At 41.0% G+C, this 23,586-nt stretch overlaps 1 long non-coding RNA gene across 1 annotated transcript; it reads left to right on the top strand.

Moving 5' to 3' along the window:
- Nucleotides 1–16,546: 16,546 nt before the first annotated feature.
- LOC123160861 (uncharacterized) lies at nucleotides 16,547–23,249 on the top strand. The gene is made up of 4 exons (XR_006480432.1): nucleotides 16,547–16,890; nucleotides 16,974–18,100; nucleotides 18,180–19,101; nucleotides 22,869–23,249. It is a non-coding gene; the product is annotated as an uncharacterized lncRNA (long non-coding RNA).
- Nucleotides 23,250–23,586: the final 337 nt, after the last annotated feature.

Genomic DNA, 23,586 nt, shown 5'->3' with positions numbered 1-23,586 from the left:
AAATCACCAAATACCTGCACAAACAATCAAACAAACTTGCACCCAATACAATAAAGGGGTTGTCAATCCCTTCACGGTTACTTGCAAAACTGAGACCCGATAGAGATAGCTAAAAGATAAAGAATTTTTTTGGTAGTTTTGGTTTATAGATCGGAAAGTAAAAGATTGCAAGAATAGTAGACCGAAAACTAAAATTGTAGATCAGAAACTTATATGATGGAAGCTAGACCGGGGGCCATAGATTTCACTAGAGGCTTCTCTTAAGATAGAAAATAATACGGTGGGTGAACAAATTACTGTCGAGCAATTGATCGAAAAGCGCAAAGTTATGATGATATCTAAGGCAATGATCATGAATATAGGCATCACGTCCGTGTCAAGTAGACCGAAATGATTCTGCATCTACCACTATTACTCCACACATCGACCGCTATCTAGCATGCATCTAGAGTATTAAGTTCATAAAGAACAGAGTAACGCATTAAGTAAGATGACATGATGTAGAGGAATTAAATCAAGCAATATGATGAAAACCCCATCTTTTTTATCCTTGATGGCAACAATACAATACGTGCCTTGCTGCCCCTACTGTCACTGGGAAAGGACACCGCAAGATTGAACCCAAAGCTAAGCACTTCTGCCATTGCAAGAAAAACCAACCTAGTTGGCCAAACCAAACCGGTAGTTCGAAGAGAATTACAAAGATATCGAATCATGCATAAAAGAATTCAGAGAAGATTCAAATAATATTCATATATAAGCTAATCATAAATCCACAATTCATTGGATCTCGGCAAGCACACCGCAAAAAAGTATTACATCGAATAGATCTCCAAGAACATCAAGGAGAACATGGTACTGAGAATCAAAGAGAGAGAAGAAGTCATCTAGCTACTAGCTATGGAACCGTAGGTCTGTGGTAAACTACTCACGCTTCATCAGAAGGGCAATGGTGTTGATGTAGAAGCCCTCCATGATTGAATCCCACTCCGGCAGGACACCGGAAAAGGCCCCTAGATGGAATCTTATGGTATAGAAGGTTGCGGCGATGGAAAAGTGTCTTCGTGGATGCCTCTGTTGGTTTGGGGATATATGAGAATATATAGGCAAAAGAATTAGGCCAGGAAGTGCACGAGGGGCCCACAACAGTGGGGGGCGCGCCCTACCCCCATGGGTGCTCCCTACGTCCTTGTGGCCTCTGTGTGGCTCCTCCGACTTCATCTGCATGTATCCTGGTTGTCTTGTGTTCCAAGAAAAATCATCGCGAAGGTTTTATTCCGTTTGGACTCTGTTTGGTATTCCTTTTCTGCGAAACTCAAAAACAGGGAAAAAACAGGAACTGGCACTGGGCTCTAGGTTAATAGGTTAGTCCCAAAAATAATATAAACTAGCATATTAATGCATATAAAACATCCAAAACAGATAGTATAATAGCATGGAACAATAAAAAATTATAGATACGTTGGAGACGTATCAGCCATCGTGTTAGATTCACATTGGCTGCCATGTCAGATGATGACATGGCATGCGTGTTAATGTCGTTGTTAGCACGTCTTTTAAGTGCCATCAATGATGGTCAAGAGCCATCATGGATCCATGGTAGTTGAATTATGACGCGATATACATGACAGATTTCATGTCCGGCATGGATGATCTTCCGTGATGGTTTCTTACCGATTTGTGACGGATTCAGACTGTCATGGACAAACAGAATTATTGTAGTGACAGGATTCTTGGCGTGCGACGTAGACTATAGCCCGACCTGTGTCGGTGGCCAGGAGAAATTGGAGTTCTGGGGGTATCAAACCATCGGGCTATGGAGATGGGGAATGCACATTGTTGACCATATACGCCACTTATGGAAGAAAAGAACAATTGATGAGCCCAGAACATGCTGATTTTAGGAAATTGAAGGGATAAGAAACCCTAAACTCTGCTACAAGTGAGTAGGACGAGAAGCCGTAGTGGGTCGCCCCTTCAGGGAAATCGACGATCTTCCCCGTAACATCAAGGAATGCATCTCTTGGATTGACTTCGTCTCATATAAGTCAGCCCGGATTACCCTGGTGATGTTGTCCCTGCTAGTGTACTCGTAGATCGGGTGAGCTCCACGTAGCAGCTAGATACCTGTCACGTCCCATATTTTCCTCAAATCTGGTATGCTAAAAATTTCATAGGGAATAAAATTTTTTCTGCAAAAACCTATGATTGCTCTCTAGCTAACTAATATTGCCTAGGATTTTTTTGTGTTTGATGCACTTAGGGGGATAGGAACCCTATGCTAACCTTTGAAAACCTTGTTGAAATTTGGGAAAACAGAATGAACCCTAAAACTTTTGGGCAATAATTTTGAATTCCAAAATAGGGTGACCAATTGAAATAATTCATTCGGGAATAAGGCTATAGTTAGTAGGCCCAAATGATAATCAAGCCCTAATTAATAATCCCTAAATTATTGAGCTGTATATATTTTTGAATCAATTCAAAAATCAAAGGGATGGTTATAAAAAAATGGCTTCACAATTATTTTCGCAGAAATTGAATTTCATAAGTCCAAATAGTGAGCTTGACTTTCTGCTAAATTTCCAAATTGGATTTGAAACATATTTAGTTTTAAAACCAAATTGAAATCCAAGAGGGAAATAAGGTGCAGAAAATATATGTTCGAAATGCCCAAACAAAATGTGACAAGCTCAGAAATATTCATAAATGAAATTAGAGCAAGTTTGCTTTTGGAAGAAAATTCAAATTCAAAGTAAAATAAAAATAATTGAGGAAAAAAGAAACAAAAAAATAGAAAAGAAGAAAATAAAAAGGAAAGATAAACTACGCGCGCAAACTAGCAAACCTGAATGCGACCCAGCGAACCAGCCCACCCGCGCTCGTCCTCTCTCTCCCCCTCTCCCGCTGACACCCTGGGCCCTCATGTCATCCTCCATGTCATGACAACTGCCCACGGTGCCCAAGACTAGAGCACGCCATGCGCACGTTAGTACGTTCGCTCGTCCATGGCCACACCCGTGCCAGGTCGACCTAAAGTCCTCGCCCTCCTCTACAAAATCCCCAACACCACAGCCTCTCTGGTTGCCAAGGTACTCCACTGTGACCGCACCTTCTCCGTTCTGCCCTAGCTCAACATCGTAAAAATTTCGGCAACCCTGACGCCCTTAGCACCAACCGTTGCCACCACTCCACTCCCCGAGCCATGGTGAACCTCCCAGACATCCACGTAGTTCCCTAGGCCCATCGGAGCATCGAGTTTATCAAAAGCTGAAGCTCTCCACTGCATGAACTCCATTCTGGCAATCACCAAAGGAAATGACCCCACCATCGTGTCCATCAAGTCCACCTGACATGTGCACAACCCATGACTCTTCCATTTGTCTAGAAGCGCGCCAAATCTAGCCACACGACACCACCCAAGAGCTTTGCCGGCTCGTGCATCCCCCCGTGAGCCCCTTGTCATCGTCTCTGTCGTCCCCAGCCATGTCCGAGGCCGCCAACGGCCCCACTGATATGTCTCCTCCGTATCTATACTTTTTGATTGTTTCATACCATTATCTTACCACTTTGACATACTTTTGGCACCAATTTATATATTTTTGGGACTAACATATTGATCTAGTGTCCAGTGCCAGTTTCCTATTTTTTGCATGTTATTGTATTTCACAGAAAACCCATATCAAACAAAGTGTAAACGCGACAAAATTTTATGCAGATTTTTTTGTAATATATCTAAATTTTTGGCGCAAGAATCAACGGAAATGGAGGCCCACGGGCTCCATGAGGCAGGGGGCGCCACTCCCCCCCAGCGCGCCGGGGGGCCCGATACGTCTCCAACGTATCTATAATTTATGAAGTATTCATGCTGTTATATTATCATTCTTGGATATTTTACAATCATTTTATAGGAACTTTATGTCATTTTTTGGGACTAACCTATTAAAATAGTGCCCAGTGCCAGTTGTTGTTTTTTGCTTGTTTTTTACTTCGCAGAATATCAGTACCAAACATAGCAAAACTTTTTGGAATTTTTTTGGGGCCAAAAGACATCCAGTGGGCCAAAGAAGTGCCAGAGGGGAGCCCCGAGGGGGCACAACCCACCATTCCGCGCCTGGAGGCCCAGGCGCACCCAGGTGGGTTGTGCCCACCTTGATGGCCTCCCGCACCGCCTCTTCACCCTATAAATTCCCAAATGTTCCAAAACCCGTAAGGGAGTCGATAGATCAGAAGTTTCGCTGCCGCAAGCCTCTGTAGCCATGAAAAACCAATCTAGACCCTGTTCCGGCACCCTGCCGGAGGGGGAAATCATCACCGGAGGCCATCTTCATCATCCCGGCGGCAACCATGATGAGGAGGGAGTAGTCCACCCTCGGGGTTGAGGCTTTGTACCAGTAGCTATGTGTTTAATCTCTCTCTCTCTCTCTCTCTCTCTCTCTCTCTCTCTTTCTCTCTCCCCTGGTGTTCTTGATATGTCACAATCTTGATGTATCACGGACTTTGTTAATATAGTTGGATCATATGGTGTTTTCCCCTCTCTATCTTGTTGTGAATTGAGTTTTCCCTTTGAGATTTCGTTCTTATCGGATTGAATACTTTTATGGATTTGAGAACACTTTATGTATGTCTTGCTATGAATACTTGTGGTGACAATGGGTATCATATTGATTCACTTGATATGTGTTTTGGCACTCAACTCGCGGATTCCCGAGGTGACATTGGGGTAATATATGCATAGGGGTTGATGCATGTTCTCGTCTTTGCAACTCTGATAGAAATCTTGGGGCACTCTTTGAGGTTCTTTGTGTTGGATTGAGTATTAGGAATCTGAAATTGTTTGATGCATATCGTATAATCAACTCATGGATACTCGCGGTGACATTAGAGTTGGTTGATGTGTACCATATGGTGTTATTTTAGTATGAACTCTTGGTTAGATCGATCAGAAAGAATAGCTTGGTGTTATTTTAGTACGAACTCTAGGATAGATTGATCGAAAATAATAGCTTTGAGGTGGTTTCATACCCTACAAACAATTTTGTCTTATGTTCTCCGCTAAATAGGAACTTTGAAGTGATTCTTCATCGCACATTGAGGGATGGTTATATGATCCAATTATATTAGCATTATTGAGAGATTGCACTAGCGAAAGTATGGACCCTAGGCCTCATTTTTAAGCATTGCAATACTGTTTGTGCTCACTTTTGTTACTTGCTACCTTGATATTTTTTATTATTCCTATTACAAAAATCAATATGTACTATCATTACTACACTTCTATCACCATCTCTTCGCCTAACTAGTGCATCTATACAATTTACCATTGTATTCGGTGAGTTGGGGACACAAGGGACTTTTTATTATTTGGTTGCAAGGTTGTTTGAGAGAGACCATCTTCATCCTACGCCTCCCACGGATTGATAAATCTTAGGTCATCCACTTGAGGGAAATTTGCTACTGTCCTACAAAACTCTGCGCTTGGAGGCCCAACACGAGACTACAAGAACAAGTTGTGTAGTAGACATCGGTGCCTTGTGGGCACCCCGTAAGTCAGTTGGAACTCTTCTTTGGCCGCAAGGAAGCTAATATCGAGAAAAAATCATGTTCAAATTTCAGCCCAATCAGAGTTATGGATCTCCGGATATTTAAGAAACGGTTTTCAGCCAGAAATGAGGACGTGACAGCCTAGGACAAGAAGGGGAATCCTTCTCCCATCTAGGGAGAAGGCCAAGCAAGAATAAGAAGGAGGGGTGACCTCTCCCTCTCTCTCCTGGTGGCGCCGGAGCACCATCGAGGGAAGCATCATGACGGCGATCTACATCAACAAATTTGTTGTTGTCATCACCATCACCTTCCCCAGTCTATACTCACTGGTCCATTCTCCTGTAACCCGTTGTACCCTCTACTTGAACATGGTGCTTTATACTATATATTATTATCCAATGATGTGTAGCTATCCTATGATATTTGAGTAGATTCTTTTTTATGATCTTGATTGGTTTGAGTTTTATGTTTTATTTTGGTGCTGTCCTATGACGCCTAATAACCCACAAGTATAGGGGATCGCAATAGTTTTTGAGGGTAAGTATTTAACCCAAATTTATAGATTCGACACAAGGGGAGCCATAGAATATTTGAAGGTATTAGCAGCTGAGTTGTCAATTTAACCACACCTGGAGATTAATTATCTGCAGCAAAGTGATCAGTAGCACAGTAGTATGATAGTTTTGATGATAGCAGTAGTAGTATCGGTAACAGCAACAGTGGTAACAATGATATTGTAGCAGTAACGATAGCAGTAGCAATAGTAGTAACTTAGCAAGAACAATATATGATAAATTCGTAGGCATTGGATCGGTGACTTGTTGGATGATATTCATCATGTGACAGTTATAACCTAGGGCGATACGACACTAGCTCCAGTTCATCGATATAATGTAGGCATGTATTCCGTAAATAGTCATACGTGCTTTATTAAAAGAACTTCCATGACATCTTTTGTCCTACCCTCCTGTGGCACCGGGGTCCATATAGGGAACTAAGGGATATTAAGGCCTCCTTTTAATAGAGAACCGGAACAAAGCATTTACACATAGTGAATACATGAACTCCTCAAACTACGGTCATCACTGAGAGTGGGCCCGGTTGTTGTCAATCTGGGGTTGTTGGATCATAACCGTAGTAGGTGACTATAACTTGCAAGATCGGATCTAAAACATGGATAATATGATGAATTCATAAACGGTTCTGATCTGAGTTCATGGCACCCGGGCCCAAAGTGACAAGCATTAGTCATAGCAAAGTCATAGCAACATCAATCTAAGAACATAGTGGATACTAGGGATCAGGCCCTAACAAAACTAACTCGATTACATGTTGAATCTCATCCAACTCCTCACCGACCAGCGAGCCTACGAAGGAATTATTCACTCCCAGTGGGGAGCATCATGGAATTGGCGATGGAGATGGGTTGGTGATGATGAAGAACGCAGATCCCCCTCTCCGGAGCCCCAAACAGACTCCAGATGTGCCCTCCCGAGGAAGAACAGGGCTTGGCGGTGACTCTGTCTTGTGGATCGCGATAATTCTTTCTCTCTGATTTTTTTCTGGAAATATGTGATTTTATAGTATCAGGGGGGTCGTCTGCAGGGCCGCCAGGTGGGTATAACCCACCTGGGCACGCCAGGAGAGGGGGCGCGCCCTGGTGGGTTGTGCCCACCCAGGTGCCCCTCTCCTGCAGGTCTTGGCTCCAGAAATTCTTATTATTGATATAAAAAATCCTCACAAAGTTTCGTTTCATTCCGAGAACTTTTATTTCTGCACAAAAACAACACCATGGTAGTTCTACTGAAAACATCGTCAGTCTGGGGTTAGTTTCATTCAAATCATGCAAATTAGAGTCCAAAACAAGTGGAAAAGCATGAGAAAAAGTCGATACGTTGGAGACATATCAACTCCCCCAAGCTTAAACCTTTGCTTGTCCTCAAGCAATTCAGTTGATAAACTAAAAGTGAGAAAGAAAAACTTTTACGAACTCTTTTGCTCTTGTTTGCATAAATAAGCTTAAACAACACCCAGATTTTCAGCCAACATTATAACTAACCATGTCAACAATAACATTTAAAGATTATAATGACTCATATCAATGACATAATCAGCTAGCGAGCAATAATAAAATATCTCGAACAGCAACACGTTGTCAAAACAACCATGATATAATATGACAATAGTGGTATCTCGCTAGCCCTTTTTGAGACCACAAAACATAAATGCAGAGCACCTCCAAAGTTCAAACAGCGACTAAACATTGTAATTCATGGTAGAAAAGATCCAATCATGACAGTTGTGCTCTACTCAGTTTCTGGTGATTGTTTTAGAAGGTGGTGACACAACATAAAAGTAAATAGGTAGTCCCTTCGCAGAGGGAAGCAGTGATTTGCAGAGGTGCCAGAGCTCAATTTTTTAAAAGAGAGATAAATGATATTTTGAGACATGCACCCTTCTTATTCACTTCACGACCATCAGTTATCAATATCTTCCATGCTAAGCATGCTAGTGGCGGTTCCCAAGCGATAAAAGTAAAGGTTTACTCCCCCTCCACCATCAATCACACTCCACAGCTTGTCCGAAACAACGGGTGATGTCCATACCAACATCAGTACCGGGGGAGTTTTGTTTAATTATTTGCATTTTTAGTTCGGGACCGGGAATCCCTATTACCGCCCATTTTCTCGTGCGATGGCGAGTGAATAAACACTCGACCTGAGAATAACCCGCTTAGCATGGAAGATACCGACCACCTCCTGTCATTTCATGAACGATCCAGGCACACAAAAAGGATAATTTTTAGAAGTTTTTAGAGGTGGCACATGCAAATTTACTTAGGACGGCAGGGTAATACCGCATATAGGTAGGTGGACTCATCTGGAATAACTTTGGGTTCAAGGTTTTTAATGTACAAGCAGAGTTCCCACTTAGTACAGGAGAAGGCTAGCAATTAAGATTGAGAAGCGGCCAGCTAGAGAGCAACAACGATCATAACCATGCATTATGCATAAGTAACATTGAACACTAGCATGAGTAGGATATGAACACCATCAACATAAATATCGTAGAGGCTATGTTGGTTTTGATTCAACTACATGCATGAACATGTGCCAAGTCAAGCCACTCAAACATTCGGAGGAGGATACCATATCATCATACCACATCATAATCATTTTAACGCTATGTTGATATCCAAAATAAATCACAATCAACTCCCAACTACTTATGCATGGCATGAGAAACTATAATCTCTAATTGTCATTGCAAACATATTTAATCATAATGGGCTGAGTCATGGATACTAGGTTAAACATATTTACATTAAACAGAACAAGTCGAGTTCATACCAGTTTCTCCCTGCCACGGCCAGTTCATCGGATGTCGTCATTATTGCCTTTCACTTGGACGACCAAACGATATGAAAATAATAATAGTGCAAGAGTGCCATGGACTAAGCTGGAATCTGCAAAACATTTTTTTCAACAGGAGAAGTCAGGGTAAAATGTGCTCTTATTAGTTCAACAATTGTTCATATGGGAGCCACTCAACACTTTCATCGTGGTCTTCTCCTTGGTAAGACTCCAATAAAAAGAAAAGAAGTTCACAGAAACACATTGAAATATTTTTGGAGTTTTTGATTTTCTAGAACGGGCAAATAAAAGGGAAAAGCAATAACGAGAAAAACTATTTACACGGGAAAGCTCCCAACAAGCAAAAGAAGAACAAGGAAAGCTTTTTGGATTTTCTTTTTAATACTACTACTAAGAATGCATAGAAAGTAAACTAGCTACAACTAATTTGTTTTATGGTTTTTCTAAAGTTTTTCAAACAGACAAGAAGAATGCAGCAAAATAAATCTAAGCATGGATGATACAAATGAAAAAGTCTGAACACCGACAAGTAGAATGATAAGCATGAACATGAATATAATGTCGATGAAAACACGTACTCCCCCAAGCTTAGGCTTTTGGCCTAACTTGGTACTTGATCAGTAGCCTGGAGGGTAGTAGGGGTGCTGGGAGCGGGCATCCACTAATCCCACTACCGAGGCTCCCCCGCAGCCTCTGCAGCAACGTGAGCGTTCCAGTAGGCGATGATGTCCATAGGCATAATCCGGTATCCGCCCCAGGCAGCAGAATCAAACAAAGCAGGCGCATGCAATGGAATAAAATCATGAGTTTTAACACTATAGACCAGGTTGTAAGGAATGGCGATGTCAGGACGATCATGTGCATGAAAGTGATGGTGTTCCATGACTGCACGGTCTAGGTAAACCTTAGTCAGAGGGTAATCATGAGGGCGTATCTCAACCTCGAAGTGAGCTGCCAAATGAGTAGCATAGATCCCACCATGTATTTTGCCCTGAGATTTATTAAGATGCAGGCGACGAGCCACGATAGCTCCCAAGCTATGTGTATTGTCCCCCTCAAGTGCACGATGTAAAACAGCAAGGTCTGGTGAACTAGGTGCACCCACCTTCTCCCTAGCAAGCAAGCATTTAGTTGGATCCTAAGCTTGGGGATGCCCATGGCACCTCAAGATAATTCAAGGACAACCAAAAGCCTAAGCTTGGGGATGCCCCGGAAGGCATCCCCTCTTTCGTCTTCGTCTATCAGTAACTTTACTTGGAGCTATATTTTTATTTACCACATGATATGTGTTTTGCTTGGAGCGTCTTGTATGATATGAGTCTTTGCCTTTTAGTTTACCACAACCATCCTTGTTGTACACATCTTTTGGTAAAGACACAGATGATTCGGAATTTATTAGAATACTCTATGTGCTTCACTTATATCTTTTGACCTAGACAGTTTTGCTCTAGTGCTTCACTTATATCTTTTTAGAGCACGGCAGTGGTTTTATTTTGTAGAAATTATTGATCTCTCATGCTTCACTTATATTATTTTGAGAGTCTTTTAGAACGGCATGGTATTTTCTATGGTTATAAAATTAGTCCTAATATGATGGGCATCCAAGTTGGGTATAATAAAAACTATCATAGGAAGTGGATTAAATACTATGATCAACTTGATGCTTGATAATTGTTTTGAGATATAAAGGTGGTAATATTAGAGTCATGCTAGTGGAGTAATTATGAATTTTAGGAATACTTGTGTTGAAGTTCGTGATTCTCGTAGCATGCACGTATGGTGAACACTACAAAAAAATACACTTCCGTGATGATATGTGTTTGTCACAGTAGGTCGCATTTTTTGTCGTGCATGTACATCCATGACGATTTTATGACAGAATCAAGATAGTCATACCTGTGCTGTCGTTGAAGTGTTCCATGACATTACCAAAATTATCATCACGGAAGTGTCCACTTCCATGATGATAAATCGCGCGTCACAAAAGTGCTTTCGTCAAGGGTGACCGACACGTGGCATCCACCGCAACGGAACACCGTTAAGCTATCGGGTCCGGTTTTGGATCCGATAACCCGTTAACAGCCCCGACCAATGGGGATTTTCCACGTGTAAAAATCATCACTGGATGGAGGAAATACGTGTCGGCTCACCGTTGGGACAGATGTCATCCACTCACTAGACCGAAGGCGCCTATGATACGTCGACACGTGGCACGGCCCAATAGAGGCCCATTCCTGTGAAAAGGTCAGCCCGTTTGACTAGGTCAAAAGGCGGCGGGCCGGCCCACGGAAAGCATGTTAATGGCATGTTCGCATATAGCCCATTTACAGCCCGCTAAGCCACGGCCAATTAGGGCCCAATGGAAATCGGCCCAACAATGTCATGTGGGCCGTCGAATATAACACCAGCCCATTTCACTTTCGGCCCATGTATGGCCCACGATGTCTTCCAGCCCATATGAGGCCTTCGTATCTTTAGGCCCTTTAGAGGCCCACGGTGACTCTAGCCCATAATTAAAAGTAAATTTCTTTGTACCCGTTAATGGCCCGTGATTCACAGGGTCGTTTCCAGCCCGTGTTAGCTTTCGGCCTATTGACGGCCCATACGTTCTTGGGCTCCTTTCCGGCCCTCGATTACTTCCGGCCCGTTACTGGCATGTTCCCCTAATGGGCCAAATTCGGCCCGTGGCAAGAGTCGGCTCGTTTCTGGCCTTTTAACCAATTGCGTCGTTTCTAGCCCGTCCTATATTCCGGCCCATTAACGACCGGTTATGCCTGTGATAGAATTAAGCCTTTGCTGTCCTCCGGCCTGTTAACGTCCCGTTACCGTGCTGGGCCGATACCAATTACGCCCGTTTACGGCCCATGTAGGCCCATTTATCTGACGGCCCGAGGCCCACCAATTCTATGGCCCTGTTGGAGGCCCATTTATCGACGGCCTGTAGGAGATCCATGGATCCTACGGCCTGTAGCAGGGTCAAGAAGGCCATTTATCGACGGCCCATAGGAGACCCATGGATGCTACGGCTTGTAGCAGTGTCAAGGTTACCACGGTCCGTATATGGCCCATGGTTGTTGCGACCACTAGCAAACCAGGGAAAAAGAAGACTAGGAAAAAATAAGGCCGAAACTAACGCTAGGCTATTAAGGCGATTGCATAGATTACATCCACTCGGCATCAAAGATTGCCACTAGTGCAGATATAGGGAACACCCTACACTATACAAAAATGGCTTGCTGTTTTCTTCAGCCGGTGGCTGCACGTTAAGAACAAATTTTGTATCGCACCAAAACAAATTACAACTATAAAACAAAAGGAAGGTTGGCATAAAAGTTAACAGTATAGCAGATAAATGCACCATAGAAGTTCAGAAGCTCAGTTCATTTGACCTGATTGTTATGTTTTCATGCCGTATTGTCCAATGGAGCATCATAACCTTCGCCTTCATTTCTCCTAGGCTCCTGAACAACATAGAAAATGTCTGATAATCTGGTTTCAAAACCATGCATATCTTGACGACATCAAACAATGTCTCTCCTTGTTTCACAAAGGGTCTCTGTTAGGGAATGGACTTGTGTCTGGAGCGCAGATACAACATTGTTTTGAGCTTGCATATCTTGATCATGAGACAGTTTGGACAAGATTGCCTTAACAACCAACCCAGTATTACACAGGAACGTGCTTTTGGCACTGTTAGTGGACAGATACTGACCCACTGCAGCAAGAGCTAACATTGCGGTTATAGTTGCCTCGCCACGTTCAGAAAGTGGCGGTTTAACCATTTTTTCCATAGCTCGCTGAAAATTTGAGTTTTTACATTAGTAGTACCAGAACAGAAGATATTAAGGAGGCACCAAAACAAAACAAAATAGCTTTGGTCTATATACAGAACTTATTCTGGTGAACCCATGTAAAATATTAGTTGTATTTTATTGCAAAGTATAGAATAAAAGCAGGTTCCAAACATATGACCATGTACCATCGCTAATGTATTGTCTATTTCTTCACATTGTATTGAGGTCTAAGGATAAAGAGGCGAAGTTTATGATACGGTAAGCATAGTATGACATCATTCATATCACAAAACAACTGAAAACAGACAAACATGCAATTGTAACGTTGTGTGGGCAAGTCCAGCACGGAACTAGATTACAGGTCAAGATCAAAGGAACATCACTCCTCTCTTTTAAACCTTGTAAGGTGCAATGATACGCTAAGATAATTGTGTATAAAATTGAAAAGAGTAACCGACATGGCTGCAAACCATGCAATTCAAGGCACAAGTCAGAGTAAGTAGTAGTTAAAAGGCATGAGGATTAAGTACTTATAACAGCGGCTTTGACTGGTGTAGTCATGCCCTTCTTCTTGCTGGCGTGACAGTCCTTGAAGATTTCCACATCATTTGGTTCAGGTACTCTTTGGTCCTTGCGGGCTTTCCTCTATATTTGGAACAAGTCAATATAGATCTGATAATATGGTACAGTGAAAAGAATGAAACATCAGCTAATTACAAGAGCCTCGCAGTGTGCAATATAGCTACGAGATCCTGTCGTCTGTTGGAATTTCACTTTCGTACAGTTGGCCTTGTTCTTTGAACAGTTCACCTACAAGAAGATAGATTTGTGTGGCACATGCGTAAATAGGACTTCAACATGTGATCTGATCACATATATATAATATACCTGATACTTCGGATCAGACCAATGTTTAACGAGGCCCCTCCAGTCTTCATCCGATATATTTTCCACTGGAGATGTTTGGGAAAGTTCATTGTTAGCCTTGCCTTCAAAGTGAGTTTTCCTCAAGTTATACCGATATTGTCGCAGAGCAGACTTGAAAACATGGGTGCAAGCTTTTCTGGTTGCATCATCTTGGTTATCCAACTTGAACCTCATCTGTTGAAAATAATGGGAGTCTTATTATCAGCAACCTAGAAAGTATGGGACAGAGCAAGACGATATTACTAGTTTCCATACATAACCATACTTACAGATACATGGTCGAGGAAGGTGTTGAACTGGGTTTCGTCTTTATCATTCCTGTATTGAATCCATGTTGGGAGGAACCGATGCCTCTGATACTAACTTGGCTGACTCTATAGCATAACGTGGCCTAAACCTGCCTCAAAACGGATCTCCATTCTTCCTCCTCTAGATTTAGTTAACCTATCGAGCATTATCCCTGATGTTTGTTTCCTCTTATGCCTAGGTGCTAGTCCAACAACAAACATAGGAAGTGTTAGTGTACATCAAACTATGAGACTACATATAAAGAAGCATGCAACTGTAACTTGACTCCAGCAACTACCTTCTTGCTACTGAAGCTCACAAGGTTCATCTGATCTTGCCAACTCGTCTTGTGTCAAGGGTGCTTGGGAAGTAGTATCAGGTGGCAAGGGAGCTTGGGAACGTGCTGCTAGCTCAGTTGACGCACGAGTAACTCGTGCAGCTGGTACTACTGTGGAAGGTGTTACAAGAACTAGGGCTGTCTCTGCTTGTTTGGTGGCAGCTATTTGTTTCTGTTTGGCTTTTTCTGCAGCTCGTGTAGCATGGGATACCCTATTTGTAGAATTGTAGCATGGGATACCCTGTTTGTAGAATTTTCTGCTATACTTTGACCTTCTATTGCACCATCAGTACCAGCAGAATCTGCAGGATTCTTCGGCTTCCGATTCCCTGCCATTCTGTGTTTCTTCCCCTTTCTCTATGCCATGTTAAGTCAAGCCGACAAGAAAAACGAATAAAACAATTTAGTTATTCAGAACAAATTGATGCGTGATACAGACGAACTGAACTTTGATGTTAGACAACCACATGATAGGAGGATGTAATATGTACGAAAAACAGGATGGAAGAGATAACCAGAACTATGATGTGTAAACTAAGCAGAAGACATTTCACTAAATTAGAAGCAATGCAATGGAAGGTAGACACCATATGAAAGATGCTACAAATATCACTCTGCAAAGTTAACAGTGTCTCATCATAAATGGCGTTTAAACAAATGTGAAGCAGTACAAGAAATAAATCATATGCAAGATGCAAACAACATCACACTACCAAGTTAGAGGTCTCTCGTCATTAGTGCCATTGCATATTCACAGCATTGCATATTCACAGCTTATGATGTGTAAATAAGGAGAAGGCATTTCAACAAATTAGAAGCAATGAAAGCTAGACACCATATGAAAGATGCAACAAATATCACTCTACCAAGTTAAAACTATCTCGTCATAAGTGCCATTTCAACAAATTAGTAGTACAAGCTAGAAAAGAATGCGAGATGTAACCTATATCACGCTCCAAAGTCAAACATGTCTTATGATAAATGTTTGTTGTAGGTTACACAATAGTAGTAATTTGATGTAAGAACACAGTGTGATAGACAGATATTGTATGTTCTGGAAACAGGAACACGTGTCTTATTCAAGTATAATGTATAAAGTAAGCAGATGGAATTCAACAAAATTAGAAGAAATACAAGCTAGACATCACACATTACACGCAACCACATATAACAGTGCAAAGTTAGAGGGAGCGCCGGTGATGGGGCACTAGGGGAGACGTGCTCATCATAAACACAACTACGTTGAGTGTCTATGCATGTGTTGTCTTGGAAATCATCTTGGGGGGGGGGGGGTGGAGGAGTAGAAACTGTAGAGGCCCTCCGTTTGGAAGGAGCACATTTATCCGCTACCTTGCTAACTTCCTTCTGCTTTATTGATTTTGAATTGTCAAGTAAAACCGATAAGAAAAAGCAATAAAATTCTCTCTTCAGAACTCATTCATGCATGATACTGACAATCACTACTTTGATGAAAGGCAAACACATGATACCAGGATGGAATATGTACGAAAAACAGGACGACATGGCATGTTCACAATTGTTTGTGTAAACTCAGCAAAAACCATTCCAACAAATAAGAAGCAACGCAAGCTAGACACCACATGAAAGATGCAACCAATATGACTCTGCCAAGTTAAAAGCATCCCATCATAAATGGAATTTCAACAAATTAGAAGCAATGCATGCTATAAATCATATAAAATATGCAACTAATATCGCACTGCATATACTAAAGGTGTCTCGTCATATTGATTGATGTGGGATACCAAAAAAACAATAGTTTTATGTAAGTACATGCTTAATAGACAGGTGTACTATCTATCTATACCTATACTAATTCTAGACTTCCAAGAAATTCCCACGTTAATCAGATTTTAGGAGCCGTTAATCTGGTGGGACCGAGTTATTACGGTGTAGATTGAATCTTTTTTTTGCGGGAAAGATTGACTCATTATAATTCTTGGTTAAAATTCTGTGGGAAAAAAACTGTCCAAGGCCCATGATCGTTTATCAGTTGTAAGAATAGACTCCACATGAGACAATATCCTACTTATAATCCACCGTATCTTCCTCCTCTAATTAAAGCATCCTCTCAAGCTAAAAAGAAAAAGCAATCTCTATCTCTTTCATAAAAACAAAAGGAAAAAAAAGTCCACGTACATTCCTCAAATCACGTATCCATACCTTCCCCACGTCAACCTAGACCGTGTCTCTCTTGGTTTCCCTATAAACTAAGCGTCTTCCCTCAAGCAGAAGAAAAAAAACCAAGAGACATCATCTCCTAAGATTGGACGTACGCTGAGAGGGGTCCTCCCTTAATCTCTCTCTCTCTCTCTCTCTCTCTCTCTCCCTGGAGAAGAAAATCTGCGTGTATTCTCCTCGAATTTGACTAGGAAACTGGCGACCTGTATCGATTGAAGCATCCAGTGCATGATGGACAAGCCGCATCTGCATCCAGAAGGCCTCTCCACTGCATCATATATATTTTGCGGCTCCACGACTCCATGGCAGGTAGGAGGCAGCAACAATGGCTGAAGTTTGTATCATCGACATCAAATTTGTGCAGCTGTATGTAGCGTTGGACAGAACATGTACTCTGCACCAAAGCAAGTTTCATGGATCTCAGGTAAGGAACACAATATTTTCTTTGCCATCTGATTCATGTATCCTGATTCAATCTGGAGAAGTTGAGATAGGGTATTCTTTCAGGGACGATGGAATTTAGCTGTAGGAGCATTGGCCATGCAGAATTTTTTAGGGACCTTATAGGATTTCGCTTTGAGGTAAAATTAATTAATATTGGGTCTACCAGGTACATGTCATTGCTCCCATGGTTAATCTCGAGCTCTTATGGCTGTTCCATCAGTTCAATATATTGTGAGATGTTGATTGGTAAGATATGGTACAGTTTTTGTTGTCCAGTGCTTCTCAAAACAAAATTTATTGTCTAGTGTTTGGATTTGTTCGAAGTTTGTAACTACATCTGTTATTTCTAGATAAGTTTGTCGCTTTCTCTGCAGACCACTGCTCATTAGGTTATCTCATCATGCATGCATGTAGGCTGTACTCAACATTCCATCTTTAAGCCCGCTAGCAAGAGGCCTAAATTATTTATGGTGTGTGATGCATGCACAAAGGCGTAGGTTTAAAATTAATCAACGTCACAGTGTGAACCTTGCCAAACCCATATTCATTAAGTTTATCATGAGTAATAATTCAGTAGAATTGATGTTTCTATGTTAATTTAATTTGTACATCTCACATATATAGTATCCTATTTCATAGTTGGCATAACAATAACAAGGTAGCTCATGGTTTGCCTCAGCTAGGAGAAATAGGATTTTCTATGTGTTGACCTGCTATTTCTTTATGTGAAGTCCAAGTTGGCATCCACGGTACATGGATGCAGAAGAAAACACTTTATACAGTCGAGCCTCGCCACAATCTTTTTTTGGATCTACAGTAACGGTCTTCGTTGCTCGGGTGATGCAGTGTAGCAGATATCGGACATCTTGCAGAAGATAAGGAGTGCCACAACCTGCTAGGAGAGGGTGATCATAGGAGTTACAGAATCAAGGCAAGGGAGCAACTAAGGTAATGGAAAGGGTGTTACAAATGAGACTTGCACAACCAAATGTAGGTACGGTGGGAAGAAAGGGCTGGGAGGATGATCCCTATTGTGCATCTGGCTGCTGTGATGGTGTGAGAAAAAGCAAAAGGAACCACTTCTGCAGAGGATTGTACGGGATGATGTAACACGGTTTTCAGAAAACAAGCAGATGCCTATGCAACTTCAAGTTGGTCGCCCACCAACACATACTGTCCCAACTAAACAGGTAAGCACATAGTAGATAGAACATTGGGGAAGGATTTGATATGTGTGACACTCACAGGATGATGTTAACTAATTGTCAGCTTAAGTGTTGCTTTGACTGAGGTATTCATGCCATATATATTGTGAACCATTAAAGCGAGCAGCACGTGGAAATCACAGAAGGAGAAGCGACTGAAGTCCTAAAGTCTATTATAATCTACATGGTTAATCTCGAGGTCTTATGGGTGTTCCATCACAGTTTAAAATATTATGAGATGTTGACTGGTAAGGTATGGTACAATTATTGTTGTCCAGTGCTTCTAAAAACAAAATTTATTGTACAATGTTTGGATTTGTTAGAAGTGTGTAACTACACCTATTATTTCTAGATAATTTTGGTGCTTTCTCTGTACACCACTGCTCATTTTCTGTTATCATGGGTGTTATGATAGAAGTTTTAACATGCAATATATAGAGTTTAGAAGGTTGTTTTCATATAATCCAAATCAAAAGTTTTATGGCAGTCTATTACATCAGAGTAGATATCTCGATATTAACTTGAATTATTATTATAATTAACACTTGGATGACCAAGAAGCAGTTGTCAAGCATGCAAAAAGTGACAAAAATGCAATTTTCAGTAACACCTTGATAATTTCGCTTTTCATATTCTGGCAAGTGGCAACGTACTTTGGTACTGCTAAAACTGTTGTGCTACATGTGTGTATACCTTCAACATTAGCTTGCTAGGTAATCTGTATGCATGTTTAGGCTTTTTTGGCTGCACAAGACTTTGTAGCCTGCAAAAAGACTTGGCACCGGACTGCGTGCGTTGCCACCTCGGAGAGCGGCTGCAAGCTTGCTGCGTATCCTGCCTTGGGAAACACACATGGCTGGCGGCCAACACGTTAGTGACACCAATGGCAGACCTCACCGGTGGAGGAGCTCAGGCATGACGCAGTTCACCGGGTGGAGGAACTCAAACAGCAGCTAGACTCCTAGAAGGATGAAATCGACCCAAAGGTACTTCTTCCAGCAGAACACTAATGTGGCCATTTCCTTTTCAATTATCATCCGTTTGATGTAATGGTAACAGCAAGAAGATAATTTCCTATGGCGTTGTTAATTCTGTTGGACATGCAAACTGAAGGAACAATAGCTGATGGCCCGTAGACCTTTGTTATTAGATGCCATATGCAAATTCATATTTCCATATATGATTCTAAAAGACTTTAGCACTCCAAGTGTGCATTGTTGGACAGCAAGAACATTTTATTGTTGCATGCAAAATCTCAAAAATATTAGCAGGCAGTTCCATAGAACCAGGACATGATGAAAATCACAAAGGTGAAGAGCTACTGATCGATATCAGTGTCAACATGCCTTAAGTAAGAACTGATCCGTATGACCTACTCTTTTGTTAATATACTACATAACTGTACATAGACCATTTTTACATTTTTGGTAGTGCTAACTTCATTAAAAATTTATATTAACATCAGATTATATTGTATATAAGAGTTAGCATCATATTATATATGTGCATCAAATTTGTCATTGAAAACATCACACTTCGTTTGTCCACACCAACACAAAGTATTGCATGACGATGTTGATTCTCATAATATGGGACAACAGTAGTACTATAACCAAAAGTCAAGCATTAAATCAAATTCTAGATATGACTAAATCATTTCTTTTTCATATCTAATCAAGACAACCAACAAGAATAATAACTAAATTTAATTAATTAGTCCATATAACTTAGTATATGAAAAATATTTAAAATAAATTTTAAAATTATTACCATGTAATATTTAATGATAATTATTTTTTGTCTAGCCCGTGCGGATGCACGGGTTGGCGACTAGTGTACTAAATACAGGAAGGCACGTCACATTAACGAGTATAATGTATAAGCTAAGCAGAATAACACATGTAGTTTAACCAGATTGAAAGAATTACAATCTAGACACCATATGCAACATACAACCACATATCATGCTGCCAAGTTAGAGCAAGCACCTACGATGCTAGTGTAGGGGAAATGCGGTAATCAACTACAAAGCTACGTTCACTATCTTGATCTAGCCTTGCTGTTTCTTGAGAATCATGTCGGGAGGCTGACACTGCATGCTTTAAATGAGTAGTCCACTTGCCTGACTGCCTCATCATAAGTGACTGATGAGGGATACACAAGAACATTAGTTTGATGTAAGAACATGGTTAATACACAGATGTACTAGTGTGTACCAAAAACAGAAAGACATGTCATATTCAAAAGTATAATGTGTAAGCTAAGCAGATGCAATTTAACCAAATTGGAAGCAATACAAGCTAGACATCCGGCTGGAGTGGTGAGCATGATCATCTAGGACCTGAGAGCCTGGTGTGAGGCGGGTTGCTTCGCCACACTACTAGGGACCTTATACACAGAATCTTAGTAGCAGGGCGGTTTAAAAACAAACGCTACTGCTAATTAGCAGTAGCGAGCTTGACAAAAGCTCGCTACTAATAACGCGGTAGCAGTAGCGCCCTAGGTGAAACAAGTGCTACTACTATAATTGCCACGGCGTTGCCTCCAGGCTAGATATAGTAGTAGCGCCCTTCCCTGGACGCGCTACTGCTAAAGTACTTAGTAGCAGCGTTTTTCTTCAAAACTCACTGCTGCTAAGTATTGCACCTAATGAACTTTAATTAGTCTCATACTGCTAAGCGAACAAGGTGCTTACCACCTTAAATATGTTACTTCTCAAACTATCTCGAGCACTTGGTCTTCATTGAACTATATGTGTAGGATTTGTGGCTGCAATATGAATCTTCACCAGTGCCTATATAGGTACTATGAGGATTCATGTTGACTATTTGGATTCTACACAAAAAGATCAATGATGACCAATCTATATTGTTGATGCATGCTTAGACTTATCAGTAGTGTTTTTATGTAAAACGCGCTATTGCTACATTAGCTATAGCGCGTTTACTAAAGCTCGCTACTACTACTTTGACTTAACCACCCACGGGCTCAAAATTTTGCTAAGTCCTCCTTTCCCCCTGCTCCCCTACTCCTCTGTCGCCGCCGCCCGAGCCTGCCCTCACCGCTGCCGCCCGAGACTGCCCTCAACCTCACCGCCGCCGCCCGCCGCTGCTCTGGACCTCACCGTCGCCGCCCTCGACCTCACAGCCGCCGCCCTCGACCTCACCGCCGCCGCCCGAGCCCGCCCAGCACCGCCGCCTCCCGATCCCGAGCCCGCCCTCGAGGCCCTACCTCTCCGTCGCTGAGCACCTCCCCGCCACCGTCTCTCCCCTCTCTGTAAGCCCCCCACCCCCTTTCTCTCTGCTTAGTTAGTACTAGATGTTTTTAGTAGTAGTAGATGTTAATTAGTAGTAGTCATGGTACTAGTTAACTAGGGCAGTATGGTTAATAGTAGATGTTTTTTACTATTGTATAACTAGTAGAGTGGCCCGCTCGATGCGCGGGCTAGAACTTTAGGCAGTTTAGTAATGATGTCATATTATTTAATTTGTGTAATGAAAAAATGGCAGCATGTTTTAATTTCGATTTTTAATATTAGTTTATAATTTCATATAAATATTTAGAAAAATTCTATATATGAGTGAATAATGTTGTCAAATAAATTTCATATATCAAGCTTGAGGAAAATACTATTAATGAGAAATTGTAGATGATAAGCGCACATGAAAAAATTAGAAAATATAATCAAATTAAATATAACCTTCAATATGGATCATGTACATTTAACATTGTTTATCAATTTTTAACCGTCTGTCCTAGGTGCCGTCATCATGAAATTCCAACTAATAGTCCAGAATTTTTTTTCCTTCATCAACTTCATTCACAGTTCTAACGAAAAGGAGAGCAATTTTTGAGATTGCTCTTCAATGATCAATATGTAGCCCTCTTTTTTTTTAACTCAAACTTGTTGAATAATAGGTTCCCATTGAAAGCATGATCATATTGCATGGCCTACACACAAAGAGAATAGTAGCAATCTTTTACTAAGGGAACCTAAGAAAATTGTGAGTGTTATCAATGTACCTTATTATTTGATAAAATTGTATCAGTGCTAATAAGTTAATCAGTCGATAAGTTAGTTGTGTCCCAAAGTATTAAGACCTTGACTATGATGGTCCATGTCTCAGCTCTAGTTGTCAATGTATTTAGCACTGTAGGTGCCATACAGTTTGAGGACCAAAACTTAGGAATAGGCATCTTGATTTGTACAGCGAGTCATATTACGACTGGGGCGGGGTTTAGGGGGAGGGGTGTGATTTATGTATAGTTAATTTTTTTTCTCCAAGCGAAACAATGAACACATAAGTACAACAAAGGAAGCTTTTTGGTGATACTAATTAATCCAGGATGTACGTATTACAGTTTTTTATTTCAGCAGGCACATATGAAAATAATTAGATTACAAATGTGCAATTTATCTACATGAGTACTTTGTTCAGTATAAATAAAGTGTCATTGATATATTATATCAATTTATTAAACTGATATATTTTGATGAGTACCAAAGTATCTAGTATAACTAATAATCTCTATATAATTAATAATTTCAAAGAAACATTGTCAAAGAAGGATTAAATTGTGGCAACCGTGTTGTATGCGCATGTCCATTATGTTTTCTTACAAAGTAATATAGAATGTAGATATATTCTTTTTTAGCAAGATCCATCGATCAAGTGTCATTTATCCATTTTCAATTAGTCATTATAGAATTTTAGTATAAAATGTATTATCTAAGGTAATTGCATTTCTGTAGAAGATGTTATGTACTGGTGGTGTGTCGATTTGACAACTGAGGAGAGTCATCAAAGATAGTGGCGCTCGATCACACTGGACCAAGTCACTATAAAAAGTGATCAGTTCTCCGGGACGATTTAGGACAGTTGGAAGTTTCTTTTTGCATAGTGCTAGTGTTTCCATTGATAGCCGGTCAAAGCTGATGTCAATGTGGAAGCATTTGCAAGTTGAATGTTTTTTATCGGTGGTATGGACAGAAGATAAAAAGGTAGATCAACCATGTGTATTTTAGGTGTGTATGATGTAAAGATTGAAGGTTGGTTTTCGTATCCGAGGGTACGCTATGTGTGATGTATTTCATCCGGGAGGATTGTGCTTAGGACTGCATCGGACAGAGTGTAAATAGGCATACGTGCATGTACCATAGAAATAATCTACTGCATATGTAGTTGAGTTGTGTATGATGTAATAATTGAAGAGATTGGTTCTCTTGGTGTTTTGCATGTGCATATGAAACATTTTTTTAAGCAGCTAAAGTTGCGTCTGCGTGATAGAAGTATCTTGCATGGTTTATACTTCAAATAGCATTAACTCCTTCAGAAGTAAGCTTCTTGCAGCTAGTACGTATTTACCCCAAGAATCATCTCACCACACGCCATATATAAGACTCGTTATTTTGGTTGTCCAATGCCCACATCGCAGCTTGTACAACGTGCATGGTATTATCCTTCTCTAAG

Source organism: Triticum aestivum, chromosome 7B, assembly GCF_018294505.1.
Source record: "Triticum aestivum cultivar Chinese Spring chromosome 7B, IWGSC CS RefSeq v2.1, whole genome shotgun sequence".
Taxonomy (NCBI): domain Eukaryota; kingdom Viridiplantae; phylum Streptophyta; class Magnoliopsida; order Poales; family Poaceae; genus Triticum; species Triticum aestivum.
This window is presented reverse-complemented; position numbering and strand designations above follow the sequence as displayed.